The 25,304-nt window shown below is 48.4% G+C and overlaps 1 protein-coding gene across 15 annotated transcripts in view; it reads left to right on the forward strand.

Moving 5' to 3' along the window:
* Positions 1 to 25,304, forward strand: part of MYT1L (myelin transcription factor 1 like) — a 368,814-nt gene that overhangs the window by 83,151 nt on the left and 260,359 nt on the right. The gene's annotated exons all lie outside the window — the stretch shown is intronic.

The raw sequence follows: 25,304 nt of genomic DNA on the forward strand, positions 1-25,304 counted from the left end.
GTCATTGGGGGCCAGATCAGGTGAGCAGGGAGGGTGTTCCAATACAGTTATTTGTTTACTGGGTAAAAACTCCCTCACAGACAGTGCCCTGTGAGCTGGCGCATTGTCGTGATGCAAGAGCCGTGAACTGTTGGTGGAAAGTTCAGGTCGTCTAATTTTTTCACTCAGGCTTTTCAGCACTTCCAAACAGTAAACTTGGTTAAGTGTTTGTCCAGTTGGTACAAATTCATGATGAATAATCCCTCTGATGTCAAAAAAGGTTAGTAACATTGTTGAAAAAAAGTTTGCAAACTTAACTCTCTGACCTCGTATGCACCTGTTGGGCTGCTGTAAGGTTTGGCGATGATATAGGTAAAATTCTTAACAGCGCACCTCACCTGTAGTGAACACACACACGTTCATAAATCGAAGTGCCTTAGATTGTCATCCCTCAGGTACACATCGCAGGAGTCAAGTACCTAAAGCCAGAAGGTCCCTGGGCGCACTGGGCTGCCTTTTGGAGAGCAAGGCATTTATCAGTCAAAGGCAAGGGTACCGCTCTGAGGAGATTCTGGAACTTTGGAACCATACACTGGAAAGGGCTGAATTCTGTGGCCAGGTGAACTATAATCATTCATCTACCTTTGATATTTTATCATATAATTCATAGATGAATGTATTTTATTACTCATAATTTATGGTGTTTAAAAGACACTGGGAGATGGGTAGGCTCCTAGGTAGGCCTGCTTTTCACAAGTGATGGATAAATCAACATGCTGGTAAGAAGTCACTCTACAAATAGTCCTCACATTGTTCCTGAGAGTTTGGGGCATAATAAGTTGGAACAGTGGGTTCTGGCTTCTACTGGGGGCTCTTACTGTGGCTCTTGGCTCATGGATGTACCTACTCACGTAAGAACAATAGATGGTGGAGCGACCAGAAGCGCACAAAGTGGTCAGTCCACGCTCCCCTCGACTCGTCAGCTAACACATGGCGGTCATGAACTAGGACTCGGGCACCAGACCCACGGCCCTTGTAGTCTTCCCTCTGACCATGGGCAAGCTGCCTACCTGTGTGTCATGCAGTTTTCCCACGTGGAAAATGCGCCTAAGAGAACTCCCGACCTCCCAGGTTGCATGAGCAGTACCTGAGCGAGCATTTCCAAGGAGGGCAGCTCGCTGCCGGCCCAGAGCAAGCACCGTAGCGTGTCCTGGAACAAACCTGAGTGTGCTTTCATCTGCAGAGATTCAGCCTCTGTTGGGACGTTTCCCCCAAAGCCTCCCATGGTGGCCTTTTATGTGTTGACATTCGTCCACCTAGTTAACAACACCTGCTGCTCAAGTGCCCGGACCAGACTTGGCGTCTGTGGGGACGTGAACCTGAAACACAGTCCCTGCCTGCTCAGCGGGGACTCTGAGCAGGGTGATGGCCCCCAGTGGAGGTGGGGCTTGTGAAAGAAGAGGCAGCTGCGCATGAGGCCGCACACTACGCCTGGACCTGGCGCCTGCAGTCCTGAGGGCCACTTCGCGGCCATCACAGGGGAGCTCGCTGTGCTCACAGAGGGCGAGCACGTGCCCTGGCCCAGCCAGTGAGGACTCAAGTCTTGTCAGTGTCCCCCCACCCTCCTTCCTCTGTCCCCTGCTGGCCTTGTCTGCTGACTGCGATGAACTGGCCTGTCATCTGGTGTCTTCGGGTGCGTAGGAGAGGAAGCACGAGGTGGGGGATTGGGAAAGTTCAGACAACCCGCCAAGATTACTGTAACGACAGTGTGGGCGGGCAGGTGGGCAGGGGACCACTTTCTCACCTGAAATGTGCGTGGGGAGAGTGTTGGGGTTGGTGCTGTGGGCTGCTCTGTCCTGTGGCCACGGCGAGGCCGGAAGGCAGGTGGTTCTGAGCCGCCCTTCTGAAGGCTGCGCGGTGCCTCAGAAGCAGGTACTTTGTGGTCGTGCTGCCTGGGCCGGGTTTGTTCGCTAGGGGCACGGACAGGCTTTGTGTCTTCCCCATTGGGGTGTGCACTCCTCAGAGCAGTGGGAAGTCACACAAGGACCAGCCTTTTCCTTTCTTGCACCTGGCGACTAGCCAAGCACCTTACGGCCCTTCTTCCAGAGCTGTGCCCACAGCAGTCACGGTGGCAGCTCACAGCGTCCCCTCCAAGCCAGCCTGCTCTCTTGCTTTGCACAGTGCCTCTGCTTGCGCCAGGCAGCAGGGTGCCGAGGACAGCATGGCGGGCCAGCCTCCCTTCGGATTTCCTGCCCCCCCCCCCCCCCGGGCGGTCTCCCTGGGCCCACGTCCATGCTGTGCTCCAGGGCACGGCAGCCCGCTCCTCTCTGGTCTTCAGGATCCCCTTTTCTCTCCCTCCCGTCTTTTGGAGACACACGAGAGTTCCCTCTGAGCCAAGGTCTGTCCATGCGAATGCCTTCGTGCAAACAATGTGGGGACACACAAGGGTCTTTTACAAGCTGTGAACGTGTGTGCGTGAGCATGGGCATGCATGTAGTGTGTGTATGTGTATGTGTGTGCACACACGTATGTGCGGTGGAGCGGGGAGGTGGGGAGAAATAACAGTGCCAGCTCAGTGGCCGCCCCCTGACTGCTGCACTTCAGCATGAGGGCAGCAACTCTTGGCTGAGGCTGGGCACCCACCTGGGATCTCACCTCCTGGTGAGGGGCATAGCTGTTTATTCCTGAGCCCTGACTGATCGCCTTCTCGGTGTCCAGTGGGAAGGGGTGGCATAGAATGAGATTAGTATTTCAATAACATCTGTGCTTGAATTAGCAAAAATGAATTGGGGAAAGATAAGCTTGAGTCAGGGAGACCAGCCACCCTAACCAGAAACGATGCCTCGGCCCCGGGCAGTGCTGGTGATTTAGAGGGAAGAGGGAGGGCGGGAGCCTGGGCGGGGTGGCGGGTTTCAGTCCTGCACTTGGTATCACCTTTGGGTCTTTGGAAAGGCAGAGACCCCCAATCCCTCCCTACGACTCAGGCTCTGGCAGGGAGGGTGCGAGGGTAGTGGTGACCCTTCCCCAGGTGGACGGCCACCGGTTTCACAGGCGGCAAGCTGGAGAAGATGTGGCCGCTGATTGGTCCGTGGCTGAGGGCGGGTGGAGGCAAGAACACATCCCTAGGTTTCTGGGGCTGATTCAGCTCATGAGCTAGAGAGCCAGTCTGGTTGGAGGCATGGATACTGGGCAGAAGGATTAACTGGATCAAAAAGGTATCGTCATAAAGACGGTTGCCTGAGACAGGACGAGCTCTATCATGTGCAGAATGAAAACGCAGGGCCTCTTGTTTGGACCTCAGTCAGAATTTCCACAGGCAACAGCAGAACCTTCCACCCGGGGGGGCCCGTCTGAGCATGGGCCTGGTGACTGCCAGTCAGGCACCCATAAGCCAGCATGTCTAAGACCTTTCTCAGGGATTTCAAAGTGCCTTTCTTTCTTTTCCTAAAGGAGGAGGCTGACACTGAAGCTGCTCCCTTTTCCTTTTCACCTGCAAACATTTAAAATTAGAAAAGAGGAGTGCTGGAGTCACCGAATTCTGTCTCCTGTCTCTTCAGGGGCAGTAATTCTGCACAGGTGACACTGATCCCTTCAGCCTTTGTCCTTTGCTGTCTGTTTGAAAACCTCAGTTGGACTCCTTTCAGGGCTGCCATCTGTTGATGTTACGCCCGTCTGGTTTTAAATAAGGGAGAGCACAGTAGGCTCTCAGACAGGCAAGGAGGGAGAAACCCTTCACAGAATGTTTCCTCATAATGAAGCCCGAAGACCCAGTTCACGTACAAATTGGTAGGAGATTCATTGGAAGTTGGTCTTTGAACTCAACTTGGCTTGTTCTCCTTAAGTGACTTGTCTCCATTCATTATTTTTTCTTTCCAATGGCATGTTTAGAAGACATTTTCAGAAAGTCACCTTCTAAGAACATCACACAACACCTGTACTTCACCTGTCAACTCAAGGAAAGCCACACCAAGGTGAGCTGGTATCATACCAGCCTTGGCATAACCCTGAGTTTGATTGGCGTTCTCTTGTTTTCCTTAGTTGACCTACCTGGGGTAGGTTGGCGGTGGAATAGTTTCAACTGTGAAGTCATTTTTCATGTAGCCCACCTGGATTTGCCAAATTTTTGCTTAAATTTTGTTACTTTTAGAAGAAAAATTTGAATACATTCCGAAATGAAAATGAAGAAATAAAATATGCTGGATAGGTAGGTATCTTTCCCATCTAACGGCTAATTGCAGGATAGGCTTTTAGACTTTGAACTTCTACTTATCTTTTTGAATCCAGCTATGTAAAGACCACACTTGGCCCATGAAATAGGTCTGTAAAAATATATGCAAGCAAATGGTTGAACATGTGGCAGAAATAATTTAAAAATTAAAATTTTTCTGTAATCTAACATATCAGCTATTTTTAGAAATGCTTAATGGCACATATCACTATAGAACCAATCAGGAGTTAGATTTTAGTGTTTAAGACAATATATTGGATACCGTTAGTAAAGAGAAATGTGAAGTTTACAAACCTGACTTTATTTGTGACTGATTTAATTCTGAAATAATTCAATGCTTTTTTTCCCCAAAATTATTTTTAATAGAGAAAACTTACATCAGGGATCCTACTAAAGACCCTTATCAGTGTGAACGGAGATGGGGGGCTGCTAGTTGGTTTTGTTCTACTCTCTCTGTTCTGACACTTTCATCAGTTAGTTTTTGCTCATCTGGATCCAGAAAGAAGTTAACTCAGCTCCAGTTTTGAGAAGCGACTCACTTAAAGGCAGGGTTTCCCATGACTGACAGCTCAGTCATCTCCCAGGGGTTCAGGGACGGCAGTCGGGGAGGGTGGAGCAGGCAGTGCCCACAGGCCCATCGCCCAGCGTGGGACTGGAGAGGGTCCTCAGTAAGGTTTGTTCAGGAGGCAGGAAGAATATCCCTGCTTTAATATTAAGACCAATTACAAAGATAGGGAAGCTAAAAGTGAGAAGGGAAAAGGTCAACAGTGACTTAGCCAGAGAGTACATCTTGGCGGCGTTTGAACGCTGATGTGGGCATCTGGGACGTAGGTGTCCAAAGTGGACTCACAGGCATTGGGATGTAAGAAAACCGTGTGGACTCATTTGTATTAAAATCAGCAGCTATGTTATTTTCCTAGTATAAACATTACCCTCTCCTTTTGCAGATGTCATGGGTGGTGTCATGGCATTCTGCAGACCGATGAGCAATCTCAGTGCAGGGCCTTGAAATTGGGAACCTCAAGCTTCTCTTGGCATTTTGCTCCCTGTTGCAGTTTGTGAGGGCCTCAGTAAATGGGTTTATAAATTATATTGCAGTATTTTGTAATACTCTGTGCTGAAGAGGGCCATACTGTGAAAATCATGTACCACAGAGATGTCTGCTCGTTTTTATAGCAAGGCTCTAAAAGGGTGGTTGGCCTTACAGATGAGCTAAATTGTTTACCAGAGGACACATGCTTCACATTTGTGGTTTATGGATGAGGACAAGTGGCTAAAGGAGTACGGTACCAGCAGATATTTTTGGAAAAATAAATACATTTAATCTTGTTTGAAAGTAAAAGTGATGTTATAACAATTAGGGAGATCTCTTTAAAAAGAAACTTGTACTATGGAGAGAGCGTTTTGAAAATGAATGCTGAGAATGTTGTCATTGTCATGTGATTTTTACACTTTGCGATGTATGATACTTGAAACTTATTAAACACCTTCTGACTGGTTTGTAAGAGCAACTTACAGCATTTGGGATCAATGGGAATTGACTAGGAGAATTTCAGTAAAAGTCTTGCATAGCCTGTAGAAATAACTGAAAAATAAGTTATCATGATTTAGTTACAGTGGCCAAAAGAGAAGTTAGTCTTCTTCCATTTTAGATGAATGTTTCTTTGTGAGGCATCTATTCAACTCCGACAGGTCTTAAAAGCGAGTATCAATATAAATTGAACTAAAACATAGGGCTTGAAATTGCTCTATCAGAAAGTGTCAGGTAAGATTTTAAAAAATAATAAGTTACATTTTAGGAGATTTCTCTCACTTTAATAACATTCTTAATATGTTACAGAAGAAAAAGATTGGTAATATTTATAGATTTAATAAGTATTTTTAAATTTAAATTTTTTACTTTTATTGTATGTATTCCACAGTTACTGCAATGTGTCAGTACATAATTGTGGGGTGTGTGTGTGTGTGTGTATTATTCACTTGTTTTTCTAATTGCTTTACTGAGGGAGTGCCCGATCCGTAAGTTTAGGAAACCTGCTGTGTCCAGGACGTGACAGAGCACCCACCTGCCTGTGGGGGGAGGCCACTGACAAGTGCGGAAGGCCGGGCGTGTGCCTGGAGTGGGGTAGGCTTAAGGATGAGTGGTCTCCTGTGACCCTCACCACACATTTCATCAGCACTGATTCTTGAAGTATATGTCACAGGTCTGGCCTCCCATGGGCAGCGAGTGCAGAGCTCGAGTGCAATGAAACCCAAGGTTGTTTGGCCGCAGGGTCATGCCCTCTCATACGCATCCTTCCTCCTCAAGAGAATATGGTGGGTTTCAGTGATGAGGAAAGGCTGGTTCGGACTGGTGGCATTTCTGTCACCCGCTGTCCAAGTTACAGCGCCTAGAGTCACTTCAGTGTATTGGACAATGAAACTGGTTCCATCCTAGTCGACGGGAGGCGGGGCCTGATGGAGGGGTGGGCGGGGCAGCCTTCCGGGTGGCGTGGGCAGGAGGAGGTGTACAGGGCAGGCCTGGGGACGGGCGGGGCCACCATCGGAGTCCGTGGGCGGAGGGGCAGCTGCTTCAGCTTCGCTCAGTCATGGTGGCTGTCATTCCGCGTGGGCTTCGGTGATTTGTGGTGTGTAGGGATGTGCTTCAGGCAGGTCCTGAGCCGTCAGGAAGCCTGTCCCTCTGTGTGCACCTCTGCATTTCTGTGCTTTAGAAGAAGCACCCATAGCCTTCACCAGATCCTGACAGAATCTGTGACCCAAACCGTCAGTGTAGCAGCTGTCCGATAATCGTCGACAACTCTTTGTAGAGTTGACTTGTTTCTGCTCTGGGCTTAGTGCTGAGCAAGAGAGACAAGCCAGGCTCCGTTGTACCGCACAGGGCAGCAGTGAGCAAACGTGATTGCTTAGTTGGTAGTGCACTCCAGGTGCGACTGACCACGTCACCTGTTCCAGGAAGCGGTGCCCAGGAGTGGTTCTGTGTCACCTTGGTCACCGTGCATCAGACACACCCACTTAACTCGCCCCACACCTCCCTGACTGTGCCCAAGTTAGCTGTTTCCAGGATTCCGATTTCTTTTTTCCGCTTCAGTAGTTGGAATGACAACATATTAGAAATTGCATGCAGTACTTGCTTTGGTCACTCAGAGGGTCACGCATAGTCCACGGCCTGTCAATTCTTACTGAGTAAATATCAGTGCTCTCGCTTTCCTTCTTCCAAACTCTCTGATTTGAGCCGATCATGCTCCTGGGGACCTCATCTGCATGGCACAGGCAGGAACTGAGTGTATAGGAGGCACGGAAGCCCCTGAGCCGGCCCTGGGGGCTCTTCGTCTGGGGCCCCAGAGCCAGAAAGCGTCAGCTGACTAAGGAGCACACCAGAACGTGACCAGACGTATGCCCAGGACCAGCTCACTCTTCTCCACCCTTACTGGTCTTGGAGGAATTCCCTCTTCAGCAGAGGCGTGTTGTGGGGGAGTGCAAAGGCTCCGACCTGACTTTCTGCACCATTTACTGCATCAGCATGGGCGTGGCAGGAAGAGGAATGCCCCCCAAAGCTAAGGAAATGGGGGATGAGAAATGGAGGTGTGAGCGTCATTTCATGACTATTTTAGCGCCTCTTCTGTGCTGCCTGACGCCATGGTCATTTGCCTGGGGAGAGGCTGTGTGTGCCTTGACCGCCCTTCAGGCCACCGAGCAAAGCCTGGACGTTATGTGATGTCCCTCACTGGGCAGCGCCCAGGGGGAGAAGATAGACCGGAGGCAGGTGTATCGGAAAACTGCGAAATCAGACAACGAGACTGGGTGGAGGCCAGCCCTGAGAACAGAGGTGGCTACCTGCTGAGCACACCACCCTGTGTGTCAGCAGCTGAATGTACATTTCTAACTCAGGTCACGGGGGTCTCCGGATGGGAGGGAGCCGGCCTCACAGCCGCGGGTCCTGGGCTCTTCCTGTCACGTGGCTTCACCGCCCTCCACTGACCTGGCAGGTGGAACAGGTGACCCAGGCTCGTGTCCTGGCGGTGCTCATGGCCTGGCCTGGGTGTGCTGCCCTCACTTCTGCCTCCTGTGGCTTAGCCGAGGTCAGGACCACAGCCCCTGCGAGGGAGGCTGGAAGACAGGGACTTGGGGGTAATCTCTCCTCCACTTTCCAGGTTCTCTGAAAACTCTGTTGCCTTAAGAAACTGACATTTCAACAGGTCTTAAGTCAACAAGAATGTGTGCTTTTCAAAGCACTGCTTGAGCATTTTGTGAGAAGTAGACACGCACTCTCTCCGTCATTGTGCATGCTGTTTGCCAAGACCTCACTGTCAGGCCGTTCCCCACTTGTCAGATCCTGGAGCCTGCTCCTTTCTTTATAAGCCAGATTCTAAAACCTGATTCTGCAAGACTAAGCTTCACCCTCTGCAATCACCAGTCGTCCACTTCTCAAATCGCTGGTATTTTATCTTGTGCCTTTTGTAAGGCCTTTTCCTTTTCTGTTTTGGTTTGTAGCTATTTCTGTACATATACACAACTTTTTAAAAATTGTTAATTAAGGAAACATGCCTTATTCATCATTTAGTTCATAGCAGTTGTTCTTTAAATATTGAATAAATAATTATTGAAAGGAATATAAGTTAGTTCTTTTCTGGCCTCAGTTTCCTCTTCAGTAAGATAAACAACTCAGGCTGGAGCACTGTTTCTCAGGCATGACACTCCCCAGACCCCGTACACAATCTTAGTGACACAGCTCCCACAGCGCCGTGACTCCTGAAAGCCGCATGGAGTTGGGTTTTGTTTCTCAGTCCAGTCTGATAACCCTGGCCTGTTAATGGTACTATTTAGTCCTTTCACTGTAATTTTCATGCCTTGCATCCCCACTTTACTATTGTTTTGTATTTAGCCACCTCATCTATGACTTTCTTCTTCAGTTTATTTGGATTTGCTATATTTCCTTTTTTTTACACCTCTATTAGCATGTTATACTGTCTTTAAATACTCTTTTCTAGGTTACTCTGAAATTTCAGCATGTGTTCTTGAGTTATCAAAATTTAATATCAAGTGTTTTTCCACTTTCTCAAAATTCAATGACCTTACTAATGCATTAACTCCATCTACATACCCCTAGTTTATTGTAGGTGAAGTAATACATATAGCATATAAATATATATTAAACATAATTATTTCCTTATAAATACGTTACATCCTATAAGATATTACTGTTATTTTATACAGTCAATGACTATTTAGCTTTATCCACATATTGAAAGTTTGGGTTGATTTTTGTTTCTTCATGCGTCTCTGAGATATAATCAGATCATTTTCCTTCTAACTAAAAAAATCTTTCAGTATTTTCCTTGATATGGATATACAAATTCTTTTGTGTTTTGTCTGAAAATATCTTTTTTTTTCTTTTTCTTAAATTTATTGTGGTGACAATTGTTACTGAAATTACACAGATTTCAGGTGTCCAATTCTGTATTACATCATCTATATATCCCATTGTGTGTTTGAAAATATCTTTTATCTACATTTTTGAAGGTTTTTTTTTTTTTGTCAAGATCAGCAATTACCTTTTTAAAGCATTTTCAATATAGAATTCCATTGTCTTTTGAATTGGGTTATTTCTTTTGAGAAGTTAGGTATCAGGGATTGCTGACAATTTTTAAGATTTCTTTCCTTCGTCTTTGGATTCCAGCAGTTTTACTGTGATGTGCCCTAATGTACTTTTCTTTGTATTTCTCTCATATGGAATTATTAGTGCTTCTTCAATTTGTGGGTTCATATCTATTCTTAGTCTTAATTTTTCAAGTATTGCTTTCGGTCCTCTTTCCCTTTTTTTCCAGCATTCCTATTGCACATGTAATCGAGTTTTTATTAAAAATCATTTTCCACATCGATGACACAAGTCTTTTACTCGAAGTCATAACTATGAAATACAACTTTGGACTGCTTCAGATTCTGAGAAATCCTCTAGCTCAGATGCAATCCAGAGGGAGCAAAGCACTCACAAATCTTTTAAAACTGGGTACTATTTTCCCCTGACCCACAGGTTGGTCTGGTTCACCCTGCTTTGCTTTCCAGATCTGATCCCACCACAGAACTTTGTGATGTGTCAGCAGCCTGCTGATTAGTTATTTTCAACGCTTAGTCTTTTGTCTTTTCTTAGAACTTGCCAGACATAAGTAGCATACCAAATATTAGATTGTAGATTGTTCCAAACCCCAAATGGATTGGTAACACATCCCAGAGCATCCCAGGCAAGAATGTGGAGAACAAACATTGTGCATTTTCCTCGTTTAACAAAGTTAAAAGGCCACAATATCTGCGCTCTGATAGAGCACGTGCAGCGGTGTGAGGGGCAGCTTTCTGACTCCAGGGCGCTTGGTGCCCTGTGTTTTCAAACATTTACACATTTTCATGCTTCTTAATTAGCCACATCTCTCTGGCAGAGGTGTTGCCTTCATCTTCGAAGTCCAGCGAGACAGAGGGGTTTTGTAACACAGCCGCTGACGACCACCTGCAGGTAGGGGCGTTTGTGAGTGTGGAGCTGACAGCTCTGCCTGGCAAAGATCAGGCTTCCCAAGCACACGAGTGTTAACAGGCACGTTTAGAAACCTTGTTGTGTGGACGCGCCAGCCCACTGCCCATAGCTGCCCAGAGGAGGAGCCCAGTGCGGGCACTCGGCTGACCTGCTCTGGCCCTGGACGGCAGCAGCCGTCACCCTGTCCCCAGTCTCAGGCCTCCCACAGCAACGGACAGCTCTTCCTCCCAGTGGAGAAGTACACAGGCCCCTGCACAAGGCTTTGTGCTCCTACTGCTTGGTCCACCTGCTGCTGCGCAGCGGACGTGTGTGTCCTGTGTGTGCCTAGGAGCTTTAAGGCTGCGAGGGACACTGGTTACAAGGGGGCAGAGAAAAGCAGCAAGGCCATGAGTCATTTCCCTGAAACCTGACCCCTGTGGCCGTGCCATTCTGCAGAACTGCTGTGGAAAGTGTAGGGTGGGAGTTGGATTCCAGATCACGTGTTCTCCTACTAGACTGAACTCCGAATGTGTCTGCATTGAATTAATTACGTCTGAAATATATTTATAGTATAACATATGATAATTGAGGCCGGCACTTCAGTTTAGAAATTGGCATCTATGGGAAAGTTACGACAGAATGCACAGCCCAGCAGTGCATTCTAGCTCCCAGGCCAGGATTCATCCCGCTGCATAGAAGTGTCTAGAAAGAGTCGCATTTCCACCACACACAAGTGGGGCTAACTGGCTCTGACTTCCTTCCAGGCAGGGGCAGCATCTGTTTTCTGTCTCTCATCTTGTCTGTAGAAACAGAGAATCTCATAATAGGGATTGCGTTTGCTCTTCTGGGGGCCCTGGCACAGCACATGGCCATTTTCAGTGGATGCTGAAAAAGTGACTTCTTGAAACCTGGGCTACTCTGTGTCCTGAAGATGCTTCTCCTGCCATCTTCTGCTGGAACGGATGAGAAGTGGAAGGGGGTTTGGGGGAAATCTGGGATAGAAATGTAAGTGGACGCCCACAGAAGCCTCTGCGCGTCTGTTTCGGCATCGTCAGAGGGCCTTCCTTTCTGTGCTGCTTTTCGCACCATTCCTGATGTTCTGGCCTACGCAGAGCTCTGGCCCCCTCTCTCCGCCAGAAGTGGGTGGCCCAGCCCCCAGTCCAGGTTCATCCACAGCACTTTGTCTCCACCCAGTGGCCTCTTCCTCCGGGGGAGGGAGGGTCTGCCTGCTGCAGATTCTGAGGGCTCTGCTGTGTAACCTTAAGTACGGCAGCTTGGGGATGGCACAGCATTTGTGTAACTAGGTTGAAGAGCATGTCACAGAATGGCCTCGCGCATTCTTCAGAAGGACTTTGTTCTGATGTTTGCCTGGGGCTCTAATACCAGTGAAAAGCAGATGGTATTTACTTGACAAACTCCAATCTGACCTGCTAGTTTTACCCTTTGCAATAAGCCGCCACCTAAAGGGATCCTAGATGCATAAGGTTCGTAGGCTCTCTCATTCTCTTCTTCCCTCCATCCTGAACCACCAAAGGAAATAGTCCATGAACTTCCAAGTTTCCAAGCGTATCGCCCCCAGGACATGGCCTCCTGCGACAGGTAAGAGTCTGCTGTGTGCTGGCGCGTGTACAGAGCAGCAGTGCCATGTTCTGAGGTGCGGCAGCCCCCGGGCGCAGCCCTGCATCTGGGCTTCACTGAGTGCCTCCCACGCCCCAGAGGACAGCAGGGGCGAGTCCTGGGCTCGCGTGAACTTTGTTCCTATAAGAGACAAGAGAAGAACAAGAACCAACTGGAAAATTCAAGCCTGAGGTCCAAAGTAAAGGCAAACTGCAGGGCCCATGCAGACGCGGGCCAGAAGCCTTTTCCATGGAGCGGGGCGACATTTAGGCAAGAGGGGCTGTTCTGGCAGAAGAGGGAGTTTAGTGTGTGTGTGAGAAACCACAAAATGAATGCGTTAGAGCCATGGTTCCAAGGGTTTTGGTTCCAAGTCCCCTCTATACTCTTCATATTCTGAGGACCTCATATAGGTTTTGTTTATGAGGCTCACGTCTACCAAATTAAAGTTAGAACAGACTCTTTGGAAAATTTATTTATTTTAAAATAGCAGTATGAAAACTTATTACATGTTAACTATGATAAGCAATAGAGTGTTGTGAGAAACAACCATATTTTCCATAGCGCACAAGAATTATCACAAAATAGCCATTGTTTCACATTTAGAAAATCTCTCCTTGGTGTCTTCTGTAACAGAAAGTTAAGTTCTCCTCTGCTTCCGCAGTCAGCAGATGGACTGCATTACATTGTTTGGGCAGGAACCTAAGAAGAGAACCTAAGCTCCCAGATTATGCAGCTGGGTGAGGAAAGACCTCGCAGACCTGGTGAGAGGGCCTCAGGGACCCTTCAGGACCCCTGGAACCTTACTTGTAGAACTGCTGTGGTGGAAGGCTTCAGAGGGAGGGTCAGTTCTTAGGACGGCCTGCGGGCATGAGCCAAGTGGAGGCTGTGCAAGCCTCCAGGGCGATAGGAGGCCACTGCTGGGTGATGACTGGGGAATAGCCTGCTCCAGTTTTTAGAAATGTCGTCTTGCTGCTTGTGGAGGATGGGCTGGAGAAAGAAGGAATGGATTTGGAGAGACCCCTTAAGGGACTGTTGTTCTTGCCAGTGCTGGGAGGCTGGTGGTGGTAACTTCATTTCTCACCTTGCAGTTTCAGGCAGTAATGTGCTCACTTTCAGTCACGTGTGAAAGGATATGCGAAGAGCCTGTACTTCCTGAGGGTCAGTAACAAAGCACACTAAGGAACTCAGACACCCATGCGGGGCTGGCAAGGCTTTGGTATTTTAATTTTGCCTTGGGGATGAATTTCAAACATTGCATCACTCAAAACTTGGCCCACCTGCATTTGGCCAGCTCGTGGGCAGGATCCTGCCACTTCCCATAAGCAGTGAGCTCTGAGGATGAGCACGTACCTGCCACAGATCCCCAGGAAAACGGCCCCCAGGGGAAGGGCTGGGCTGGGACCCAGGAACCTCACACCTCCCACCACCAGGCCTGCGCCTGCTCCAGGTGCACACAGGGCTTCTCTTCCAGACGCGTCAATAGGCTGGGAAATGGGAGGGCCCTTGAATGCACAGTTCGCACTGAGCTCTGCTGGCCTGTGTGTGACTGAATGCGTGTGTGCCTGCCGCAGACAGGCCTTCTCTGTCCCAAGGTCAGCAGGCAGTGTGGCTGTATGTTTCCACCAGCCCCATTCTGCTGATCTCCTGGTCCCCTGTCCAGGGGACCCCACTGCCAAAGCAGAGGCTCTTCTTAGAAGTTGACGCAGAGCCATTCTGAGTCACGTTCTCGGTGGGCTGACTATATATTTAACATAAATATAAAATTCAGAGGGTACCAAGAAATGTAGATGCATTTTAAGAAAGGAAAACTATATTAAAATTGTAATACTCAATATATACCGATAGCAAAAGATGAATACAGGTCGCATTTGACTTCTGCAATGACAAGAGGTGCTCAAAGTGGTTCCCATCAGCGTCCAGACACTTCTGATTACGGTGAACTACTGTTTGAGCCACGTTGACACAAGTGTCTACTTGTGTACATTTTTGGCACCCCTGGTATATCCATAGGATATACGAGGGAAATTTGGGAACTTATCTTAGAATGCTCTTAAGTTGATTATAAAAATTAGGTAGAAGCAGGGAAAAGAGATCAAATATATGGTGATGGAAGGAGAACTGACTTTGGGTGGTGAACACACAATGGGATTTATAGATGATGTGTTACAGAATTGTACACAGGAAACCGATATGATTTTACTCACCAATGTCACCCCAATAAATGTAATAAAATTAAAAAAAATAAAACAGGAGCAAAAACAAAGAATGTAGTCAGTACATTCAGTTTGGGGGAAACCTTGGGGAGTGTCATTCAAGAAGAACAGCTTCAGGAGCGTGCGTAGTGAGCAGCAGGGTAAGTGCGTGTGCTGAGCGATAGACGCCCCAGTCCAGCGTGTGTGAATTTTGGAGACTTATTTTCAGCTGGCGCTCAGGTGCCCCTCCCCGGCGTCTGAAGTTATTTTTGTTCCCCGGAGCACGCCCCTCCACACTTGTCTGGTTGCCTCTGGTTCCCTCTCACTGGGACCAAGCTGACTTCCTCTCTTCCCGTCCATCAGTGCAGAGCTGATTTGTATAATAATCAGCCTTTCAGCAGCCAGCCCCACACTCGCCTAGTAATTAAGGCCAAGTGAAAGAAATGGCTTTGTTCTCCTGTCCCCAAGCTTGATTGCTGGCTCTCCTCTCACCTGAATTCGACCCATTCTGCATTGTGCCCGTGATTGCTGCCAGCGCAGTAATTGCAGTCCTGGAGGATGACATTTCCATGGAGCTCACTCAGTTCGGCTCCGGAGGGAACTGACAGAATTGATAGCTGGGGAAGCTCATCAAACATGGATTTAGGAAATGCCTGTGAGGAAGTGGGAGCCCGCGGCCAGAGAGCAGAGTGTTTCCTCTGACATTTGCTTTTGCATAAGGACTAGTGCCTGCGACCTGCTTTATGGTCTGCCTGCAACCCCCCAAAGACTGGGTTTCGTGATTAGGAATTGCTGTTGAGGTTCATTAAGGGCAGGTCTGGGTAATATGTTTTTAAAAAACATCCTTTGTTCTTTGTTTCTTAATGGGGGATCAGTCAGGAGATGAAATAGTGTATTTTTGTCTACGGAAATGTGTTGCCTACAATTTGTATGTGAGTTAAAATTGTCTTAGTTGAATCCCATTTTGCGTAAAGTAGTAGAATTCACTATTTAAAGAAACGTTTAAATCATAGCCATGTATAATTTAGAGCGGGTCAGGAGCATAGAGGTCAAGTAGTTGAACTTGGTGCTTATACATGAAAAGAGCCGCCCTCAGACATGGTTCATTTGTCCAACACCGTAAAGTTCATGAGCAGAGGCAGCAGCAGACCCATGTCTTCCAGGTGCTTCAGCGAGTTCCACCGGACTGGATGCCCATGCCATGTAGGTAATGGGCCAGGTCTTACATAGAGTGTTCCTATACGTGTGTCCTCTCTGCTCAGTTTATTCTGTGTCACTGCTGTCCCCAAGCACGCAGATAAGCCAACTTCTTTTCCTGATGGTTCACTTTTGTTGAGACACTACTGGAGACGTGCTAAAGGTAATGGCGGAAGGGACCTCACGTGCTGAGTCTGGGTCAGACCCCACCGTGTGGGTGTGGACGGCTCACTCACCGTCCGCACTTGCATTTTGTCCACCACAGAAATCTCAAGTATGTGACAGTACAAACATCTTGTTATTTCTTTAATATATATATGTATTTTCATTTTCATATACATGTACTCAAAATGTCTATATTTTCAATGGGTTTTGTTACACAAATGGACTTTAAAAAAGAATTACATGAAAGTGTGAGACAAGAATCTTCACAGACTTACTTATCAAGAAAAGGTACACGTCCCGCGGTGCAGGCTGACACTCACTGTCACTTACACCCAGTCCCCTGGAAGGGTCAGCAGAGCCTGCTGACTCATAGGGAGGCTGGGGCGGGTCCATGGGGCCCTGCCCGCAGATGCTTCTTTCAGGACTGCTGTTCCCAGGCGCCTGCAGCCCCCACCCCAGAGCCAAGCCCCCCACTGCCCTGCCAGCCCCCCGGCGGCCCCAGCTGTGCCCCACAGGGTCCCTTGGCAGGGTCTTGCCGGCTCGGGTCAGGTTAACTTCCTCCCGTGAAGGAGCGGCTCTCTTAGGCTTAGCTGTGCGTTGCACATTGTTCACCCATTTCTCCAACGGGCCGACTCCTGCGCACACTTCTCCCTTTCTGTTTCATTGTTTTCGTTGACGTTTGTTGCTTTGGTTCATTTGTTTTCTTTTGCTTTTCTGTTGGATTTACCTGAGTTGATAGAAGAATGAAGCAAATCCCTTCTCAAGTTTGTGCCTCCCCCCACCCCACTGAGTGGTTTCTAGTTATTTTAACTAAACAGTCTGAACAGAAACAGAAACAGAACCCGGTTATTGGATGCTGATGAGGCAGCTGCTGACTGATTCCTGGGAACGCTGACGCTGGACAGGCACGCTCTAAAGCTCCGCTGTGTTTTCTCGGGCCTTCCGCCAGCCTCCCAAGGTACATGCAGTCACCAGCGTCATTCCCATTTCACAGACCACAGAGCTGAAACCCAGAGAGGTGGCAGAGCTCACACCAAGTGGCCAGGCAGTGTCGGGCCGCTGTCACCCAGCTGGCTGTTTGCAGAGCCCGCGCTGAGCTCTGAGCTCTGGCGTCTCTGAGCAGGATCCCGCTGGAATCATGACACACCTCAGGTCCCTGGGTCACCTGTGAGGTGTGTGCCCCGTGTGGTCAGGCTGGCAGTGCAGCTGAAGGGAGTGGAGGGGGGAGGAGGGGACTGCACCGTCACAGAGAAGACCGCGCGGCCTGCGCCACTGCTGGGCTGCCCACAGCCCTGGGGCCTGCACGTGGGGTGCAGGCAGGACCCGGCCCTGGCTTCTGAGATGAGCGCTGCTGCGGTCCAGACCCAGGCGCTCCAGTGTAGGATGGAATCGTCCTATGAAACAATCTCAAATCTTTTGAGGTTTAAACATGTGCTTTGCCATCTAAACCCACCATTTTAAAATTTAGACATTTAAAATATGTCTTTGCATGAAAATAAACATCAGTGGGGTGGGGCTGGGGGGGCCTGAGGTGCTTCTTTCCATGTTTTCTTGTGATGTTTTTTGGCAACACTGAATGTTTTCATTTCATAATTGGTGTGCACACCGCCTCGGGCTCTGCTCTGCTTCTCACGCACCATTTCTTTTGAATGCTCATATGTATTTACACTGAAAATATATCTATGACTTTGTTTATCGTAATTGGTAATTACGTATTTTGATAATATCAAAACAAGATTTCTTAGTGGTTACCCTATAGGTAGATATTAGCATTGCTTTCCAAATTTTCAAGCTGTGAACAACGTTAGTTTGATCCATATTGTTCACATAATGTCCCCATGCCCCACCCACCCCCTACTATTCCTTCCTTCCAGTTCCTTCTCTCTTTCTCTCTCTTCGTGTCTCAAGAACTTAAATTAATAGGCAAAGATATAACATCTATAGAAATTTTAAAATTAAAATTTGTCAAAATGTAATTTTACCTTTGCACATTTTTACAAATTTTAGCTATGTTTCCAAACTATTTTTTCTAGTGTATTTTGCAAAAAACTAAATCTGGAGTTTTGAACTGCCATATGTTGATAACCTTTACAAACAGCTACAATTGTGGAGAACATTTGCAGAAATACCGATCTTTACTGTATCACATCGAGAGTCTTCTGACCTAGTCATGATCTTACAGGGCCAGCAAGTACAGTGTAACTTCAAACATCCAAACTGTTACTGCCTTTCAAGCTTTGTGGGCATAAGATTGTTTTTATATTACTATTAGAGCCGCGAGAACAAAGAAAGCTTTACGACTGGTGAGATGCCGTTTGTCCTGAGGTACAGGGTGGGGTGGACACTCCCAGGCCAGATGGTGGATGGCTGGGCTCCTGGGCCCCCCAGCGCCATAGGAGCTGGTTTCTCCTCTGCTCCCATGCACCTGGCAGGCAGCCCCCGCCGAGCTCGCCCTGCCGCCCTCCACTGTTCCCGTGGCTGCTTTTCTAAAACAAAAGGCTGATCCTTTCAGTGCCCTGCACGCAAGCCTGTGCCCCAGCTCCCTGTGTCCTGCAGGGTGATTGGAACCCCCCTCAGGACCTACTGTCCACACACGTCTCTCATCGCTCTGTGTTTGTGTCTGCTATTTCCTCCTCGGAAATGCCCTGTGTGGCTTCCTCATCTCAGGTGACACTGACTAGTCAAAGCTGAGAATGTCTCCAGCACCCACGGCGGAGCCAGTCACCTCCTGGGCGACCCCGAGTGCTCTGTGCTAGTGTCCACCGTGGGGTTTCTGACTGGAATGCAGTGATCACTCACGCTCCGCCTGCCTCCCTCCTCCCTCCTCCACGAGGGCCTGGCCTCTGCTCGGCTCCTGGCTCCCGCTCACTTTCTCTCACGTCTGCTTATGTGTCTCAGTTCCTGCTGCCCTGGGCTGAGCAGGTTCTCTGCTTTCCTGGTGTGGTGGCCGACAGCCAGGGCTTCCCGGACTTCTCATCCTTCCCCGGACCCGCGGGGAGATTCCCCAACAGACAGTGCCAGACGGAGCACGGAGCGCGCCTTTACGGTTGCTACAAAGTGTGCAATAGCTGCAATACTGTGCTTTCATAAATCGGGGCCAAAACATGCTTTGAAGTCTCCACATCTCCCTAAATCCTACTTCCAAATCCTTGTAATCGCTACACTCTGGTGTTCTCCCTTGTCGAAAAGAGAGATTAAAAATGAGAGAGAGAGAGAGAGAGAGAACTATTTTTTTAATCAGTAGTGACTTACAGTATTAGGTATCTTAGGATGGTTTGTACTGTATAAACACAAATTCTTAAAAAAAAAAAAAAAAACTAATGCTCAAATGCATGGGTTCCCAGTGTAAGGGTTTTGAAGGTTGGCATGGGTTCTGGTTTAACTGTCTGAGTTAAGATCCTTGCCAGGCTCCTCTAATCCCATCCCACAGGCGGATGTGTCCACGAGTGTCCTCTCCACCTTGTTACTCTGATTGCCTTTCGTCCTGGTCATAGTTCCCCAGGTACAGTGGAGTCAGATTGGGATGTTACTGTCACTCTGGAAGTGTGTCCCCCAGGGTATGTGTCCAGTGAGGATGGCAGCGTTCCCATAGGGCTCTGCGGCGGTGGGGAGGGCACCTTTCTGCAAATGCATTTCTCTCTGCAAACAGAGTGAGCAGCGTCTCCTGTGCCCTGTCCTCAGGGCTTTCAGGAACCCAGCAGCAGCAGCATCATCAAAATGCCGTCACCTGGAAAGGTCTTTTTCTGTCACACAGCCTCCCCATCTTTCCAAGAGGGTACTGTGTTCTGAGTGGTTGTGCCCCCCTAAAAATAATTCACGTGTTGAAATCCTAGTTCCCAAGGTGATGGTATCCGGAGGTGGGGACTTGGGGATGTGGGGAGGTGGTGGGGGTCACCCTCGTGAACAGGATCGGTGCTTCCTAACGAGACCCCAGATTGCTCCCTGGCCCTGCCCCCGGTGAGGACACCCGGGAGGGCCCGTACCCGACTGGGCTGGCATCTCATCTCGGACTCGCTGTCTTGTTCTAGTAGCTCAAACAGACTAAGACAAATAGCTTGTATTTCTCCAACTGACAGTAAATATTTCAGAGTACCTGATGTGTGCTGAGTACTTACACGAGGACCACCCAGCATCGTGACCATCGTATTGCCAAGGGATCCCAGCCCACTTTCTATGACTGTTATTATTGTCGTCGTTGTCATTGAAATTCATCCATTTAATACATCGCCTCTCTCCTGGCCCCTCATGATACACAGATGAACACACTCTCTCTGCTTTCAAGAAACTTGCCTCTTTTAAAACAATAACAAAAGCAGCAGCAGAAGCAGGAAACAACTGAAGAGTCAGCTAGTGATGTCAGATGAAATGTGAACATTGATGTTTGATGTATGAGGATTGGCACGAGGGTGCCATGGTCGTAATTCACAGGGTAATGATCTGAGGACTGAATGATCTGGGAAGTCTGAATACATAAATGGTGGGTTTGGATGCGACCGCTGGAAAATCGGTGATACTTAAATAGAGAGAATAATGTGGGCCTAAGTGAGAAAGTGGCCTCTGTTTTCCGAGACACAGAGGAAATAAAAGGTCTTCAGCCAAAGGTCACATAGGGCAGTAGTGAGACTCACGATTTAAGAGCTAATTTGTCACCAAGCTTTATAAGACCTTGGGAGCCAGGCTAAGGAGAATGTTTTCAGCTCCACTCTGCCGCTTCCTAGCTTTTACTAGCTAAAGCAGTGCTCTCTGAACTCAAGTTTGCTTATCAGTCAAATGGGCGTCATTTACGATATGTGCGGGGAACACTGTGAACTTTGAATTGTGATGAATGGGAGATTTTATAATGATGATAACTGATTAGTATTGAGTTGACTTATTTCTGAGCTGTGCTATTTCAGAATAGAAGCCCTGGTTTTAAAGATTCTTCCCACAGGGTAGGAAGAGAAGGAACAGGGTTCGGGGCAAGTGGGGAGGTGAAGTAAACCGAGCTCAGAGGTCATTAGAATCCAGACCTGGGTGTCTGAGGAAAGATAGGCCTGCGGGGTGGGGCCTCAGTCGGGGTCTGTTTGGACACTGCTTGGTGGAAAGCTGTGATTTCTCTGGGAACCACTGGTCTCACTGCTGCGCAGAGGACATGCGCCTGAAAGCCTTAGTGGAGGGGTGTAACCACTCTGGGGCCCAAGCCTATAGCATTCTGCCAGTGGTGCGTGCGTGGGCCTGCATTCTGGCATCCTCAACTCAGCCCCGGCCACCCTGACAAAGCATGCCCTGCTGTGGGAGCTGCGACCCTCCAAACCCTGCCCTGCGGCGCCTGCCGCCCCTCCCCTCAGCAGCCTCGGGTGCCCTCAAGACCTCCGCTCTGTGGTATCCGTGAAATGAACTTGGATTTCTCTGCGATAGTTCTCACATAGTTGGGGAAGGAACCTGCTCCTGGACCTGCTCTGACTTGCGTGTCGTCTTGGGCAGGTTGCTTAGTTCTTCTGGACTTCAGCGTCCAAGTCTTCAAACCGGCAGCGACAGCCTTATCGTTAGAGTTACTTTCATCTAACATTCGAAGGTCCAGAAGCGGCTCTGCACGTGTGCTTGTTGCTGGGGCTGTGCCTGGGTGATAAATGCTGTCTCCCCGAGTGGCCATAGGCTCACAGCCAAAGTGACGAAGTGACCAGGCAGAAGGAGGCTGGGATCCCAACTGCTGGTGGCCCTGAGGCTGGCGCAGGGCCGGAGGACAGTCCCTGGGTGTCCAAAGCCACCCTTTCCTCCTGACACCGACTGAGTGGCCTTTGTGTTCATTGCTTCCGCGTTAATTTGCCCTTCTATACCATTTTGCTTAATCTGGGAGGATTTTGTTAAATGAGCTAAGATGATCTAATGGGGCCTAAATGTGATTTCTTGTAGCATTGTGGATTGGTGTGTAAACACTCAGCAGATACCAGGACCGATTACAGGTATGCTGTGAAGCAGTGAGTACTTTGGGTTCTGGAGAGTTCAAGTTGCTTGTAATTATTATGTGACTTTGGAAGTGTAATTTTTTAACCTGAATTTATTAGTCATTCTTTACAGTAGTTGATGCGTAACTTCTGAAAATAGTGGTAGATATGTGAAATGATCGTCATATTTTTTCAGTTTGTTTTGTTACATAAATGTTACATGAATTTCCTTTGTCAATAAAATATGAACAATTAGAACTATTTCAGGCAGAACGTGAAAGTCCTTAGTCCTCAAAATCCTACTCCTTTTTCCAAACATAGCGTCTGTTAGCCATTGGGTCTGGAGCCATCCTAGACATTTTGCATTCATTTGCATATGTACACATGTAAATGTGAAATGCATTTTTGGGTATTGATTAGCGTTGGTGTGCATATGTGGGCAGCTGTACGAGCTGCTCTGTGCCATCTGTTTGTCACTTTGATGTACGTCTTGGTGACCCTGCCCTGTCAAAACAGTCACAAATCCTAGATCACTTATAAGAACCCCCACCCCCACCCCACTCCCCGTCCCCCACCGATGGCTTCCATTTTTGACTGTACACTGCTGCGTCGGGCAATTCCATGCACGTGTGTGAGCACGCCTGTGACTAAATCATGATTGGTGGGTACAGGAGCTGCGATTGTCAGGTGACGGTGTGCACACTCTGATACCACATTCATGATACCAAGCTGGTTTCCTTCCCTTTGCACAGTAGAGGCTTGCTCACTGCCTGCCACCTCACCACAAGTAGGCTGCAGCCTCAGTGCCCTTTCCTCTGTGTGGGAAGCGCTCCCTAAAAGTCCCAGTGGGAACCCCTAACAGAGCTGGTTTCCAGAACCAATGAGATTATGGCTTTACAGCCGGGTCTAAGCCTAGGAATCCCTAGTAACCCGAGGGTCGCTGGAGCCCACATTGTGCATATGATGCTTTAGCTGTAAAAGCTCGAAGTTTCAAGGTGCATTTCCTGATGTCCTGTTACGTTGTCAGCTAACAAGCTGGCATCAGCGGTTCCTTGCTAAGAGGTTTGGTTGACACTCTGGGAAATACTGAGGTTGGGAAGGCCATGTTGTGGGGTGATGCTTTGGGACCTTCTTAATTGTCCAAAATACATCCCGATACTCAGCATCGGAAGTCACTGGGCAACTGTGTGATGGATTCGATTCAGAACTCAGAAAGGCATGGTAAGAAGGTGGTTCTAAAATCAGCACACGCTCTTCTCACTTTCTGCTGCTGCTTCTTCGAGACTCTCATTCAGTGACTTCTCTTACTGTGCAGCCCTCTCCCTTGTCATCTTTAGCTCTGATCATGGTCATCGTTCTTTTCTCTGAAAAACTGGGAGTGGACATGTTCTAAATATCATCGCCAGCTGGCAGCTGAACACCTTTTTCTGAGCATATTCTAGAACGGAGACTGTAGGCAGGGTGTGGTCCACTAAACTATATTTCATGCGGCACCAGGGGAATCAGCCCCTCCGTTGAATACGGAAAGACTGAAGAAGAACCCTAACCCTAACCCTAACCCACTGCATTCCGGCTAGCACAAAGTGCCCGTCTCAACCCAGCTGCTGAGCTCAATTCTACTGGTAGGTAGAGACCAGGCGGAAACAAGCGGAAGGCAGCAGGCATTTGTGCAGACCCACGAGGGCACCCGGGACCAGGAGGGCGCACGGGGGCCTGGAGGGCACTCTTCTCTGGTGAGCATTATGCAAGCCCAGTGTGACCACTGCAGTGCACACAGGACCTTCCAGAGAACAGGTTCCCGTTCAGACACACAGAGGCTCGGGTTCAGGGAAGCAAGTTCAGGCCAGAGGCCTATGGGTTCACTCCTGGACACTCACCTGAGGCTGCCTGCTCCTCCTGTGCTGGGGGAACCTGGCTGACTCTTCCTGTTCCGTGGTGTAAGTCTGAGGAAGAGGCACTGTCAAAACAGCCCTCATTTGAACCAAGTTTGCGTAGAACTTCTAGGGAGGAAACAAGAAGACCAGAACCATTTTCACTGGCAGGTGTTCCTGCAGCCGTGACCCAGGGTGCCAGAAGGCAGGCGCATGTGTCGTTTAAGCATGACTTGGTGAATCCAAAGGTCTCTGACAGCAAGAAATCTCAGGGAACAGAGACGCAGGGACAGGAATGTCCACAGCTCAGTGTGCTGACACCTGCTGGAAAGGTCACAGAAGCCCCTCCTGCTCTGGGCGGGGGTGGGGGGGTGGGGGGGAGCTTCCAGGCAAGAGGGTGCCCCCGACCTCCTGCTCTGTCATCAGCAGGCTGCTGCTAGGAGCATCTCTGGGCAGAGAGGCATTTGTATGCATTCCCTGGTGTCACTTAGCGGACATTCCAAGCTGTCAACGTGACCCTCCGTGTAAACAAACAGAGGCGACCTGAGCAAATTCACAAATGAGAGGCAGGCACTCCCAGTACAGATGGTTCACTGGCCAAGAACTCGCAGCTGTGGCGGAATCGCAAGGCACTGGGGACTCAGGATTCTGGAGCTGAAGGAGACACTTGACATTTTTAGCCCAGCCCTGTTACTGTCAGACAGTACCCTGACCTTGACCTTCAGAGAGTTCGGTGACAAAGAGCGTTCACACCAATATTGGCTTGTATGGGTCTTGCTAATCTAGAACTACTGCATAAATATGACAGTGGGTATATTTAATGTTTCATGCAAAGAATAATGATATTTTTAAACCATTATATAATGATTTCCAAATCAATAATGTCAAGTTTTATCTGAGGCTGCTGTAGTAGATTCTGATGGAGAGAGCAGGTCTGGATTTCAGAAAGTTAAAGTAACAGAGGCCGGTGGCCACAGATGTCCTCCAAGCACTTATCTTCCGTTAGGCCCAGATGTGGGGCTTCTGCACGTACATGGCTCCTTAATCCTGCGAGGACAGTGAGCGGAGGGGATGGCGTCACCATTCGTCCTGGCGGGCACTCACTTCTGAGTCAAGACGATTTGCAGGTGCTGTGTTTGATATGACGATGTTTGGGGTGTCTGCCTGGTAGGAAGTGACATTTATAAATCATGTTATACATGGAAGAAAAATCCGTGTTGAGAAGAATTTCTTGCACTGTATCGTGTACGTGTGTGTGCATGCAGGTGGGCGTGTGTGTGTTGAGTATTGTAGACAGGAAAAGGCCACAAACCGTAGTTCTCCTCAGACATTTTCTGTTATGGATCATCGTATTTGCTATAAATAAAATTGCAAATCATAATTTGTATCAAAAGCTTAATATATTTAGAGTTATTACAAAGTAACTCTGATTACAATCCTGGACTTGGACACAAAACAGACTTACTAACATTCTGTTTTTCAACCTTGATTTTTCAGGGTAGTTTAAAAACCTTTCTAGCTCCATGTGTATATTTCTAAATTATTCTGTTCTTTATGTGCTTGTCTTGGTAAATCCTTGTTAGGGGAAATAGTAAAATTTGTCCTGCTTGCGTTTTGCAGGCTGCCTGT

Source organism: Rhinolophus hipposideros (assembly GCF_964194185.1).
Source record: "Rhinolophus hipposideros genome assembly, chromosome: 12".
NCBI classification, from domain to species: Eukaryota; Metazoa; Chordata; class Mammalia; order Chiroptera; family Rhinolophidae; genus Rhinolophus; species Rhinolophus hipposideros.